Source organism: Ovis aries, chromosome 7 (genome assembly GCF_016772045.2).
Source record: "Ovis aries strain OAR_USU_Benz2616 breed Rambouillet chromosome 7, ARS-UI_Ramb_v3.0, whole genome shotgun sequence".
Taxonomy (NCBI): Eukaryota; Metazoa; Chordata; class Mammalia; order Artiodactyla; family Bovidae; genus Ovis; species Ovis aries.
The window spans coordinates 18,900,644-18,912,570 of NC_056060.1; the positions used below are offsets into that span (position 1 = coordinate 18,900,644).

The 11,927-nt window shown below is 40.0% G+C and overlaps 1 protein-coding gene across 10 annotated transcripts in view; it reads right to left on the reverse strand.

Moving 5' to 3' along the window:
• MYO9A (myosin IXA) overlaps nt 1–11,889 on the reverse strand; it is a 245,425-nt gene extending 233,536 nt beyond the window's left edge. For all 10 annotated transcript variants that reach the window (XM_060418900.1, XM_060418902.1, XM_060418897.1 and 7 more), the window contains exon 1: nt 11,512–11,889. The gene's annotated coding sequence lies outside the window, so the exon portion shown is untranslated. The remainder of the gene's footprint in view (nt 1–11,511) is intronic.
• Nucleotides 11,890–11,927: the final 38 nt, after the last annotated feature.

Sequence of the window (11,927 nt, forward strand, 5' to 3'; positions counted from 1 at the left end):
TAATTATTTGCATAACAGCAAGAAACTGAAATCTACTCAAATGTCCATCACAACTAGAATGAAAAAAACTGTAGTACCTTGCAACCATACATTGGAATACATTACCACAATGAAATCTTATGAACGACAGCTAACAACTTGGCATTAACAAATCCTGAACGAAATTTTTTAAATCACATAAAATACTCATATTAAGTTCAAAAACAAGGAAAAATAAACTACATTGTTTAAGGATATATGACCTGGGATTTAAAATTATGAGGCAAAGCAGGAAAATGACAGTCACAAAAGGTCAGGATAATAGCCACTTCCACAGATTGGGATATGTTGACAGGGTGAGGTAATGGGAGGCAGTTCTTGTTTGTTGGCCTGGGCAATGACAACACAAATGTTTACTTCATAATTTTCTTAAAACTGCATATGTTTTATTCACTCTCCTGTATATGTACATAAAAAGGAAGTTAACAACTGTATATGACTGTTATAGTAAACTCCTTCTTTGGCGGGGGTGGGGGTGGGGGGGGGGGTGGGGAGTCGCACAGCACACGAGATCTTAGTTCCCTGACAGGGATGGAACCTGTGCCCCTGCAGTGGAAGCGTGGAGTCTTAACCACTGGACCCTTTACAGCAGGAAAATTCCTGCTACAGTAACTTAATATGATAAAGCAGTTTACATAAGCCCCAGAGACTGAATTCCTTGCATCCTAGCAGGTCCCTTCCCTTTCTCTTTAGTATTCCTATCTTCTACTCTTTACACTCAAACTATACATTTTATCTGCCTTACTAGACTCTAAGTATCTGCCCACTGAATGCTTGGAGATAATCTGAAAGAGTTAAGGCAAAAGAGAAGAAAAGGTGAAGTTAAGGAGTGGGGAAGTTGTGGGAAAAAAAACAGTAAGGAAAGAACTTGACATATGCTTACATGAAAACACCCAGGACATCAGATTTTTATTTCAATGCTTCAAGGAGCCAGGAAGCAAAGAGAGAAAGAAGTAAGTAGATTGTCCCTTGTCCCTTCTAACCTAGGTGCCATAAAATAAAGCAGACTAACATTAGTGATATCAATCACCTAATATTTAGGTGCAAGAAAGTGTACTTATGTCCCAAAATATCTACTTTTCCAGAAACCTTAACAACAAAACACAGTAACAAAGCTCCCCCCGCCTACCGCCGCCTTGAACTATAAGTCTCTCTGAAACAAATCAACTCCTATTTGAGGAAGAAACTTTATTGTTCAATTAATCTATTCAATATGCAATATTTATTCATAGTTTAAAAGACTAAACACAAATATCTAATCAGATATGGACTCATTAATAAAATTATGGTACACAACAGAATATTGCGCCTCCATAAAAAAAAAATAAGATCTGTATATACCAATATGTTGTATTCTCCCAAATATATTGTGAAATGGGGGACAAAAAAGAATAAGAAGAGATACAAAACAGTAAATATGGTATGTTACCTTTGGTGTATGAAAGGAGAATACACACATACACCTAACTTTGAAAGAAAAAAAAAACTGGAATGATTCATCAGAAACTTACAAAAAATGGTTATCTATAGGGAAGCAAGGAGGAAATAAAAAGGATGAGGATGAAAATAAAATTTCCACATATACTGTCACATTTGGCTTCTCCTTTTGAGCTATGTATCTTACATATTCAAAGGGTAAGAGTAAATTTTAAAAAAAAAAAAAAGAGGAAGCAAACTCTAAAATGATAAACAAATGGACCTAAATACATACCAAACTGGTAACAACCACACTGAGAAAATAATGATTTCAAGTGACTTTTAAACACAGTACTAACAGTAAGCATAACCTTGGTGGGATACATTCTAAGGACAAAATGAGATGGAAAGAAATCTTAAAGTTCACTGAGTAACTTTATTTTTAAATTATTTTAGCTATACTTAGGAAAAAATTCAATGGTAATAAAAACTAAGGTTTGCACTATAAGAGAGATTAAAACTGAAGTGTTTTTTTTTTAAAAGATGAAAGAAGTGTGCAATGTGAAATGTGAATTGGAATTATCAATATGACCTCATTTTTTTTCCTCCTGACAAAGCCTAGAAGTGATGACAGTTCCATAAAAAGGAGCACATTTAGCATCCAGATGTTTTCTAAACATCATCCTCTTCTATAAAGAGACAGATCTCTTTGGAGAAACTGCTGATTCCAGTCTAAAGTAGGAGAAATCCTTGATGAGCCAAGATATCTTATATCCAAAAGTAAGGAATCACTCAAAGACTAACAATAGGTTTATGCAAAAAGAACTCAAGTGCCTGCTTAAAGGAACTCCCAACAGCCTTACCTGAGACAATCTAAGCATCAAAAAAGAACAAAGGGAGGGAAGGAATGGGAATTTGGGATTAACACAGGTGAACTATTATATACAGGATGGATAAACAACAAGGTCCTATTGTGTAGCATAAGGAACTATATTCAATATCCCATGACAAACCATAATGGAAAAGAATACATATAACTGAGTCACTTTGCTGTGCAGAAGAATTAACACAACTCTGTAAATCTACTATACTTCAATAAAGTCTAAAAATAAAAGAACAGTTGTAAGTAATTGTAATACAACAAATAAAAAACAAAGAGGTGACTAACAAACTCATTTGTCACACTGTAGGTGACTATTAGACCAATGCCTCACTCTGCAAATGTGACAAGAAAGACTTCAGCATTTACTTACTCTGCCCTTTTAGGAAGAACTGCAGTTCACTCCTAGGTGATAAAAGTTATGAATCATTTGTTTACAGAAAATGACGGCTAATAAAGGTAAAAAAATACTGAATTAGAAAAATCGCCATTTTCAACTTTCAGTTAAAAACTGATTTGCCCAAGGCTCACAAAAGATTCTAAAATCACCAGGTAAAGAATATTATGAAGAATGGAATATTCGTAAGATATCAAAGAATCACCCCCACAGACTATAGTACTTGATCATAAAAGAAAAAAATACACTTTTACAATGGAAAGATACAGCAAACATCACTTTAAACTTCATAAAACTTAGATCACTAATAGTGATATTATATAGCTTCCCTGGTGGCTCAGTGGTAAAGAACTCCTCTGTCAAGGCAGGAGACGTCGGTCTGATACCTGGGTTGGGAAGATCTCCTGGGAGAGAAAATAGCAACCCACTCCAGTACTCTTGCCTGAGAAATCCCACAGATAAGGAAGCCTGATGGGCTACAGTCCGTGGGGTCACAAAGAGCTGGACACGACTGAGCGCCTGAAACAACACCACCTCCCATGTTGCCTATGATGCACTCTTGCCAAAACTTTTTAACACACATAACCAGGCCTTTAAACTGCAACTTCCAGTGTACAAGTCATACAGGGGACAGAGAAACAGTTAAGCAAAAGCACAAAGAAATAATTAGATAACTAGAAAACAGGCCATTCTATAAGATAATGATCTAGTCTTGTCAAAGAAATTTCAATATCATAAGTAAAAGGAATGGGATAAGAAACTTTTCTACATTAAAAAAAGACTAAAAAGATAAATCAAATGCAATGCAAAAATCTTGACTGAATTCCAGTTTGAAAAACTGGGAAGAGTTAAATGTAGTCTGAATACTAAATGTTATCAGGAAATTACTCTTATTTTTCTTACATGCTGGTAATGGCACTGTGGTGACATGGAGAATATTTTCTTAGGAGATACATACTCAAGTATTTTGAGGTAGAAGTCAAAATAGCAACAACTTTCAAAAGGTTCAGTTAAAGTATATACAGACACCTACACACAAAAAACAATAAAGCAAATATGGATGGCATATTGTCAATTTTTGAATCTAGGTGGTGGACTTACAATGTTCTTTGTTCTATTCTTTCAACTTCTCAATTTTTATTTTTATTTTTTTTGCCACACCATGCAACATGCAGGTTTTTAGTTCCCCAACCAGATATCAAACCTGTGGGAGGATAAAGGCTTTACTGCTAGACAACCAGGGAAGTCCCTCAACATTTCTTAAGTATTTTTATTATTTAAAAGAAAAAGGAGGGAGAAAGCAGGAAGAAAACTATAGTAAGGTAGAGTTGCAAAAGAAGGTAAGGAAAACACATAATCTCAAGATCATTTATAAACTCATATTCACACAGTTATCTGAAGAACTTTCTCCCTTACGTTAAAACACACACACAGACACCCGTCAGGAACGCTCTGGCAGTCCAGTGGTTAGGACCCCATGCTTCTACTACTGGGGGCGCAGATTCAATCCCTGGTTGGGGAACTGAGATCCGGCAACCCAGGGAATAAACTAAATAAACTGAAGTTACTATCCTTAAAAAAAAAAAAAGAAAAAAAATTCAGAGACTACTCAGCCTACTATCATCTAATCAATATAAGTAAACAGATTTCAAACATACTACACACAGCAATAGTACTACAATCTGTCAATGATTTAAGGAATGTTTGTCATTGGCAAACAGAACATTTGTTATGATACTTCACACTGACTCAAAAGACATTCTAACATCCATTAATCTGATATACTAAGATATTAAGAAAAGCTTCTCTTCAGAGATTTTTTTGAATTGAAAAATATGGTCACACTTCAAAGACAGCCAGCAGACTATCCAAAGATTTACTTCTACTAGCAACAAACTCTGATGGCCACTTATTTACACAACACTTTAAATTCTTGATCTCATATTTAAACATAAGAAATAGACATATATTCAAGAAGGAAAAAGTAGACTTGTTGAGTATCAACCACATGCTTGGTACTTTACGTAACTGTTTAACTCTTATGATAATCTTATGAGATGAACATTCTTGAAGCTCAGAAATGTTAAGTGATTTGTCTACAAATAACAGCTCATAAGTGATAATGCTGGAAACAATCAAAAAAGCTGGAAATCCAGGTTTAAAAGTCTACACAGTAAGTCCTCTACATATGAAGGATTTCTGTTCCAAGAGTGCCTTTCAAGTCCAATTTGTTCATTAGTCCTAAAAAGTAAGCCTGCGTACCCAACTAACACAATCAGCTCTATACTACTGTACTGTAATAGGTTTATAATACTTTTCACACAAATAATTCCTAAAAAACAAAAAATAAAAATTTTAATCTTAGTGCAGAACCTTGGAGAGTACATCAGTACAATGGCTGGCATACATGGGCTGGCACTGAGTGAGCAGGCAAGAAGAGTTACTGACTACAGGAGGGAGAGGAGTTAGTAACTATCCCGTAGTTACTGACTATGGGATATGGCAAAACTGAAGGACCGCCAGCAACAGGAGACAGGGAACAAGCTGCAATTTCCCTCATGCCTGACGCTAATGGAAGGCATGTCTGCATCTACATGAACTTCAAGGTTCATATACAGAGTACTTACTGTATTCTTTCTACTTAACTGGTCTTAACAAATTTAGTATTTACTGACAGAAAAGTCCACCTATGGAAAAGGACTGTTTAAAAGAATCCTTCATATTCAAAGAGTCACATAATCTTAAAGTTGAAGAAAAATCAAAACAGAGAAAAAGTACTCTCTAAAATTATTGTTAGTTGCGCGCGCGCGCACACACACACACACACACACACCCAATTCTTAGCAGGCCAGCTGTCTATGACACAGGACAGCTAGTCCTTTCCTCACTGTACATGTAAAATTATACTCCAGTTGCCCGTTGGATGACCCCACTGCCAAAATATGCTAGCAACATAATTCACATTAAAACCCAGAGGCCAAACACCATTTGGAAAGTCCTTTACATGTTTACTATACCCATCTCAAGCACGTTCCTCACTCAAAACAGGCTATTTTAAGCAAATATTCTTTGGTCTATCAATTCTTTTCTGCCGCTCTAAGATATTAAACTTACAAACAAGAAAATCTACCTAAATACAAACACCCCATAACTGAATCTTAAAATGTTATGTGACTTTGAATTTATCTACTGCACAAAAATAAGCCAAAATTACATTGTGTAATATAAACTCTAGGTATGTGCTTTCTATAGGATCAAAATTCTAATGTCTATGTCTCTTGTACATCTAAAGAAACACACAAAATATGTAGAGGAATCTATGTTAAATAGTTTTCCTATTTAAAGTTAAATCTTCTTTGAACTGGACTAGTGACCAGAAGAGGGCATAAGGTGCCTTGTAGGCTGTAGTATTATCCTGTATTATCCTAGACATGGGGTTGGTTACATTTGTGCTCACTCAGTGAAAATTTACTGAGCTGTACATCTATGATCTGTGTACTTTTCTGTATACATTATAACTTATAATAAGAATATTCTTTTTTACAAATCCTCAATCTAAAAACCTGCCTAACTATATTGCACCAATACCAAAGAAGCTACAGCCCAGTGAAGAAAACAGACAAGCTATTAGGAATTTCATTAGAGAGCTGAGAAAGAAGCACGCACTACATACTAGGAGCACACAGGAGCAATACCTAACTTAACCTGGAGGAAGTAAAGCTTCCTGAAGATACACCTGAACTAAGACTTGAAGATCAGATAGCAGATTGCCAAGGAAAGGAAGATGGAAGGGAAATACAGGAAAGGACACAGAGCATGCAAAGACATAAGTTAAACGACTGGATCAAAGAATTTAAGGAAGACAGCAAAGAAGGAAAGCCTAAAGTAAGAGTCAGAGCGCGAAGGATCTCACATACATGCGATGCTACAGTTTAAGCTTTAACCTGAAAGTGCTTCCCTGGTGGCTCAGATGATAAAGTATCTGCCTGCAATGCAGAAGACCCAGGTTCTATCCCTGGGTCGGGAAGATCCCCTGGAGAAGGAAATGGCAACCCACTCCAGTACTCTTGCCTGGAAAATTCCATGGACAGAGGAGCCTGGGAGGCTACAGTCCATGGGGCTGCAAAGAGTCGGACATGACTGAGCAGCTTCAATAAAGCACTGAAGATCTTTCAACAGAAAAGGACATGATTAGCCGTTTATTTTTACCATGTCAATCACGGTGCCTGCCATGTTTACAACCCCATTTTGTGCGAAGTTACCCTGCACGCTGCCCCATGTTTTCCACTATTATGCTCCTGCCTCACATCCACATGCACAACTAAACACACAGTCAACACTAAATGGCTAGGAGTGGCCACATGACCCAGCACACAGACCTGCTAGCAGCCCATGATTAAAGATTAAACAATCCAAAGATTGTTTCTTGGGAATTCAAACCAGAAAATCCTAGGGAGAAGTTAGCAACAGGAGCTTAAGCTAAAGAGATAGTAGCCAGGAGGCAAGATATTGGCATGGAAGTGACGGCAGTTATAAGGAGGCAAAAATTAAGAATAAATGAAAGCTGTGAGACTGGGGGGTGGGGGAAGGGGGTGATTAGAGTAGAAAGAAAAAAATAATACAAAATGAAACAGAACAAGTAGCTAAGACAAGTTAACAGTAGAGCACTAGAGTGAGATACCTGGCTTCGGAAGATCCCCTGGAGAAGGGAAAGGCTACCCACTCCAGGATTCTGACCTGGAGAAATCCATGGGCTGTATAGTCTATGGGGTCACAAAGAGTCGGACACAACTGAGTGACTTTCACTCACTCACTCAGAGTGAAATCTGTCTTTTCCGGCTTCCAGTTTTATTTTTAAGCTCACGTTCTTTCTAAGACCAAGCTGTTTAACTTCTCCTGCGTTCCCTTGTGCATGTTTTCTTTCAGGAAGCACTCCTCTATTTAAGGCAACCTGAGTCTCTTCCTTGCATACGAAAGAGCCTAACTAAAAGAGCAGTTTAGAACACTTACTCTGGCAGCAGCGCAGAGAATGAACTAGCAGGTATGGCAAAACAAGAGGCAGATGAGAGGACAAGAAGACCAACAGACTTTTAGGGTTAAAATAGAGACAACAAAAATAGCAATAACAGTGATTTGAAATATCATGAGGGAGAATGTGCCGGACTCGGTGATGTTGGTAAATTGGTACAGAATGGAGTGGAGGATGATTTCCAGCTTCCTGAAGGCTTCATGAGGAGAGAGTGGTACCATTCATCAAGACAGGAAATGGAAAGAAAAGATTTTGCTGCCTTTGTCTCTTTCTACCCCGACAGCTTTTTGGAGGGAAGGGAGGCAGAGATGAGTTTTATTTTGTACATATCTGAAGTGCTTGTTGAAATGTGAATCCAAGATTAAATGTCCATTAGCAGTGATTTACAGGGGTCCAGAGTAAAGGCAAGAGCTCTACAAGGCAACTCGAGACTTAAAATTAAATTAAATCAATGTTATGTCACAGTGGTAAAGAAGCTGCCTGTCAGTGCAGGAGATACAAGGATGCAGGTTCAAGCCGTAGGTTGGGAAGATCCCCTGGAGGAGGAAATGGCAACCCACATCAGTATTCTTGCATGGAAAATTCCATGGACAGAGGAGCCTGGCCGTCTACAGTCCTAGGGTTGAAAAGAGTTGAACGAGACTGAGCACACATTTAATCACATGGTTTAAAAACACGACTGAAAAATCTTTGACTAAACTCTATTACTAATATAGCTAGAAATCATACACTAAAACACTTAATATTTTTGGCAAACAACATTTTCCAAGCTCCTAAACTCTGTAAACAATGAAGACTGAACAACTTTTACAATACTATAATCTAAACACTTGGAAAAAACGGGGTTATAGTGCTAACTTCTACTGAGGTTTTGCCTTTCTAAAAACCTAAGTTTACTTCCATTTCCCTCAGAACTATATATCACTCAAGGGAAAACACTGTTGAAAAGTCTTGTCAGATAGTGAACCTACTGATGTTTAAACTATAACAAGATTCTTTACAGAACTGAACCACATAATTTACTATTAATAGCTCAGACATTCAATTCTATGTGTATTGCAAATGCTGAATTTCTATCCTACAATCTTTTCTCCTCTCACCTAAACCTACTATCAACCCAGAACTTAATAACAAGCTTAAGCCACAAATCCAGTTGCCTATTGGCCATCTACATCTGCTAGAAATATAACCACCAGTCACCCAAACTCAAAATATCACAAATTGAATTCCTCTTTCTTGATAAAAACAAAAATTCCATTCCTCCCTCATTCAGATCCTCACCTCAGTGAAAGGCACAAGCTAGAAACCTAGATCTTATCCTCTGTGAACCCTCAGTCTAATACCAATTCCAGTGAAATCACCAAATTCTGTCTATTTTCAAAACTCAAATGAAGAAGCTGCACCATTATCGGTTACCCCTCCAACACCTTTAGCCTGCCTTTCAATCCACCCTCCTCAAAGTAGATTGAGTGATCTTTTAAAAATGCAAATCATTTCAATCCCCTCCTTTAAATCCTTCAGTAACTATGAAGTAAGTTATAAATAAACATAAACATTTATGTACATGTATGCTAAATAGACTCTATGGACTACAGCCTGCCAGGCCACTTTGTCCATGGAATTCTCCAGGCAAGAAGACTGGAGTGGGTTGCCATGCCCTCCTCCAGATCTTCCTGACCCAGGGATTGAACCTGCATCTTCTGTGGCTCCTGCATTGCAAGTGCTCATTACCACTGAGCCACCAGGGAAGACCAATAAAACATTATAAAAAATCCAAATAAATATAAACTCTATCAAAGCTAGTAACTCCATGAAAGCCCAGCAAGTGGTTCAATGAGAAATTTACTTTAACTATATCCTTTTTTGTAGGTTCATAAAAGAGTCATCAGGAAATTTTTTGAATCCTGAAAATTACTGAAAACATACATATACCAGCTGATATATTTAAGAGAAAAGCACATAGCACTGTCTGTAAAAACAAAGACTGAAAATAACCTCAAGATCACCAGAAGGGAATACTATCTAGCCAGTAAATGAGGCAATTCCAAATGTACTATTGTTGAATGATCTCTAGGATCTATTATTAAAGGGAGAGGGGGGAGCTATAGCCATAATATACAGTATGCAAGCATTTGTCTGTGGAGTGTTTTAAAAATATAAATGTATAGACTTGTACGCTAGAAATATCACAAGGACACACACAAAGATGGAAATAATGGTTGCGTCTAAGGAGGGAAAATGCGTGGCTGGCGAATAAAAGGGTAAGAGAAACTTTTTACTGCATCATCTTTTGAACCTTCGACTTTTATACTATGTCTAGTTATGACCTATAATTTTCATATGATTTTCTCCCTCCTTAGTTCCACACACACAAAATAAAAAAATTTAAAGTACTGACTACAAAAGCCCCTCTATACTTCATCCCTCTACCACCGTTAAAATTATGCACTGATCATTCGGTGTAAGATTACATTTCCTTCTTGACAGCTCAGGAGTTCAATAAACTATTTTATTCAATATTTTATTACTGCTGAGAAGGCTGCTGGTAATGACACTGGTGAACACTGCATGGTAACCATACTTGTTCCTTGGAAAAGCAAGACAGCAGCACCAAGTAGCAGAATTTTATTATCGAACTGGCATTAAAACCTTCAGGGATTAAGGAAAACTACAAATCTTACTTTTCCAGAAAACTGAAAAACAATAAAATAATAATTTTTAAAAAAACACCCTAGTATCCTTCAAAAACAGTGCCAAAGATATATTAAAATCTACAAGAACGTGAAGCAAATAATAACACATGGAGACAGTTTTATTCATTAGTGATATGTGATTTAATCCTTACAAAAGTCCCAAAACTGTCAGGATCTGGATTACCTCACATTCTAGAAAAGAGACAAGATGAGAAGCAGGCTGTGTGATCTTACAATAGCACACACCCCCTGCCCTGGGTTTCCATGCTCTTCCCTCTCACTCTCTATAGCCACCAGACTAGACCCTCCAAACCTCGGTATCAGTTGGGTCCCTTAATCCCCACTGAGGGAATATACAAGGGTAACACCCCTTCAGGATTTCATGGCAAAGTCTTTCCAATCAAAGAAAGGATCACGAGCGGGGAGAAAGATACTAAGGTCTGCCTAAGGAGAAGAGGTCTGTGGGAGAGGCTACAGCAGAAGTCGGGGGGAGAGGCGGCAGTTGATGGTGGCTACAGAGGGGCTGATACCGGATCTCTTGGGAGGTAAGAGCATCACGAAATAGACTATGGGAAAGCCGAGTTGGGTAGGGGAAGGGCTAGTCGGCTGAGCCAAGGGTGGGGGTTAGGAGGTCTGCTGAGAAGGGTGGCCACGACGGATCTGTCCTGGACCAGGGGGTCGCAGTGGGTTCGGGGGTAGCCGTAAGTGGGTCTGAGAAACTGTGATCCGGTCAGCTCACGGGAAGATGTAACAGACTCTCGAGGCCCCATTAAGCGTCTAAGAGTCCGAAGGGGGTTCCAATAGGGTGTACTGGCGTGGAGGGGGGGGGGCATGATAGAACCCCAGGAGAGGTTGGAGGGCCAGGAGGGTGTCTGGCCAATGGAAGACACCATGGGTGGGGTCTACTGGGGACCCTCGGCAGCGATCGGGGATCTGGGAGGCTGCGGGGCGTCTCCGCTGGGGCGGGGCGGAGCGGCCCCGCAGGAGCCAAAGAGAGAGACTGAGACGTGGGCCGGGCCGGGCGGCAGGGCCGCTGGGCGGCTTGGGCGGGTCTTACCTCGGGCTCCGCCGCGGTGGCCACCGCAGCCCCCTCCTCTTCGGCGGAAGCCGCCTCCCAGCCTCGGCCCCAGGGTCAGGCCGGAGGAGACAGCAGAGACCGAGACCACCGAGGGTCGGACGGTTCCGGGAGGGTGGGCCCAGTTGCTTTAGGGTCCAGGCGAGCGGCCGCCGCGCATCCCCCGCCCTGTCAGAGAGACTCCGCCCGGCCTGGGCAGGCACATCCCCCGCCGCACCCGCCCAGCACGCGTTGCACCGCCGCCTCAACCGGTGTCGCTGCCTCTGCTGGTGCCAGAGGGTTCCTTCGCAGCCGCGTCTCAGCGTCCTGGCTGGACTCTCAGCAGCCACAGCCAACCGCCGCCGCGTCCCAGTCAGCTCCGGCCCGCGCGCCCCCGACCCCGCGCACGCGGCCCCGCC